Raw genomic sequence first — 3029 nt, forward strand, 5'->3', positions numbered from 1 at the left:
AACAAAATGCTTAGGGTCACGGCCAAGACCCATAAAGTAGCTGTGTTCAAGAATCAACATACTGAACTAGGAGAATCAATAACACTATCTGAATTCTGAGTTCCTATGGATTCCAATAATTCTAAACTTCAAAGGATAAAGTGAAATGCCAAAACTATTCAGGATTGCAGTTGTAAACCCCACTATAAGAAGAGACACGAGCTTAATCGAACTCTCATTCTCATGCAAATTCACATCCTAAGCTTATATTAGTTTTGGTTGCTTGAGGACAAGCAACAATTTATGTTTGGTGTTGTGATGCGTGAGCATCTTTCTTATCTTTTCCTAGTGAATTTGGATCTAATTTGTTGAGTTTAATAAAGAATTAATTATCTTTGGCCAATATGGATGCTACTTTTAGTATTTTGCAATTTTGTTTATTTTAGGTAGCATTTGACTAGATTTGATGGAGTTTCTGCAGCTCAAGAATCAAAAGAGATGGCAGCGAAGAACGACGCGTACGCATGACTGACGCGTATGCGTGATTTGGAGCTTTCGATGACAACGCGTGCGCGTGACTGACGCCTACGCGTGATTTTCAGAATTGCACAACGACGCGTACACGTGACCGACGCATCCGCGTGACTTGTGAAAAAGACCATCGACGCATACGCGTGACATGCGCGACGTGCAGAGAAAGCCAAAAACGTTGGGGGATGATTTCTGGGCCCCATTTTAGCACCCATGTTAGGCGCGGATCCAGTGAAGTCAAGTGGTCCCCACGTTACAAGACGCGGAGTAGTTAGTTAATTTTGATTTAAATTCAAATTTGATTTTAAAATTGGAAAAGATATTATCTTAATTTTAAAAATTAGATTTTAAATTAATTAGGATTAGTTATAAAAAGGAGAGACTTCTCTTCTATTAGGTACGTTCCATTAGGGGGATTCCATTAGGAAATTCTATACAAATTTACATTCCACATTCCATGAGCAACTAATCCTCCATTGTTAAGGTTAGGAGCTCTGTCTATTTGTATAGATTGATTTGTTTGATCTTTCTAATTTAATCCATGTTTTGATTTATTTTTTAATAATTGTTTTCACTATTTATTTTATGAATATTGTGTGGAACGGAAGTATGTCCCATGTTCTAATTGAGTTCTTGTAAAACTTGGAAAAGCTCTTTACTTGAACAATAACTTGAAAACATATTATCCTAAATTTCTAATTGTTTGTATTTAACGGGATACGTGACATATAATCCCCTTATTTTTGGATAATTAGGATTTTTGTGGCATATAAACTGGAACTTGATCATCACCCTTTAATTGGAATTAATTGACCAAGGAATTGGCAGTTAATGAATTTTAGAGGAGACTAGGAAGGTCTAAGGAATTAGGGTCTAGTCACACATAATTTGCCATGAATTAAATCTTACATAATTAAATTAGTTAGTAAGAAAAGTCAATCCGGAAAAATGGATTGCTCTGAAACTTTAACTATCTTCTCCATATTTTATTCCCAACTTATTTATCTGCCTGTCTTTAATATTCCAAATTTACTGTTTAATGCTCTTTGAACTTCCAACACTATTTTCTGTTTGTCTAACTAATCCTATCAAACACTATTGTTGCTTGATCCATCAATCCTCATGGGATCGACCCTAAACCCTAAACCCTAAACCCTAAACCCTAAACCCTAAACCCTAAACCCTAAACCTCTGTGGTTATAAAACACCGCATCAAACCTCAACCTCTTTTGATAGTGAACCGGAGAGGACCTTCCTTAGATTAAGGAGGGAATCAAGAGGGAAGAAGGTTATTGTGCAGAGGAAGAGGAGGAAGACTTGGATATAGACATGGAGGATGATATAGAAAACCATCATGAAGGAGAGGTGAACAATCATGCCAGAAGAGGTGCATATAACCCCGTTAGACAAGAGAGGAGAGTGCTAGGTTCTTACATTAATCCAAACCCAGGAAACTGTGGTAGCAGCATTCAAAAGACAACTATCCATGCTAATAATTTTGAATTTAAGCCTCAGCTCATTACACTCGTTCAAAATAATTGTTCCTTCGAAGGAAGTGCCCAAGAAGACCCGAATGAGCATCTCACTACATTCCTAAGGATCTTTGATACAGTAAAATCAAATGGAGTTCATCCCGATGCTTACATATTGCTTCTGTTTCTATTTTCTTTTAAGGACAAAGCATCCAAATGACTGGAATCATTTCCCAAAGAAAGCTTGACAACCTGGGAAGATGTGGTGAATATATTCTTAGTAAGATTCTACCCTCCTCAAAGAGTGAATAGACTGAGAACCGAGGTGCAGACATTCAAACAGCAGGATGGTGAAATCTTATATGAAGCCTGGGAAAGATTCAAAGATCTAACAAGGAAATGCCCCCTGATATGTTTAATGAGTGGGTGCAACTACACATCTTTTATGAATGGCTTTCCTATGAATCAAAGAAGGCCGTAGACCACTCATCTGGAGGCTCCCTTGACAAGAAAAAGACTATTAAAGAAGCCATTGATGTCATAGAAATAGTGGCTGACAATGAGTATTTCTATGCCTCAGAGAGAAGCAACAACAGAAGATTCATGGAGTTGAACAACATGGATACAATCTTGGCCCAAAATAAGATGATCACTAAGCAACTATTTGAGTTGACCAAGCAAATAGAGAAGAATCAGGCTGCAGTTATCCACACTCAACCATCACCTCAATCAGAGTCAAATATTGAGGAAGGAGTTAACTGGGAGGAAGCCAACTACCTTGGAAATTCATCTAGGCAAGATAATGACCCATATTCAAAGACCTATAACCCTGCTTGGAGGAACCATCCAAACTTTGGGTGGAAAAACCAACAAAGCCAAGACCACAAATCTCATAATCCCAACCAGTACACCTACCAATATTCCAATCCAATATCATATCAACATCCACACAACAATTCTTCTCATCCAGCATATCAAGCCCAAAATAACCACTCTCAACAACCTAATTCCAACCAACCATCACCACATAATGATGACAGAATGTCA

The 3029-nt window shown here is 37.6% G+C and overlaps 1 non-coding gene across 1 annotated transcript; it reads right to left on the bottom strand.

The window, feature by feature from the left end:
• Positions 1 to 2292: 2292 nt before the first annotated feature.
• Positions 2293 to 2399, bottom strand: LOC130958313 (small nucleolar RNA R71). Its single transcript, XR_009077441.1, has one exon. It is a non-coding gene; the product is annotated as a small nucleolar RNA R71 (small nucleolar RNA).
• Positions 2400 to 3029: the final 630 nt, after the last annotated feature.

The sequence above is a fragment of the Arachis stenosperma genome, chromosome 10 (assembly GCF_014773155.1).
Source record: "Arachis stenosperma cultivar V10309 chromosome 10, arast.V10309.gnm1.PFL2, whole genome shotgun sequence".
Lineage (NCBI taxonomy): Eukaryota > Viridiplantae > Streptophyta > Magnoliopsida > Fabales > Fabaceae > Arachis > Arachis stenosperma.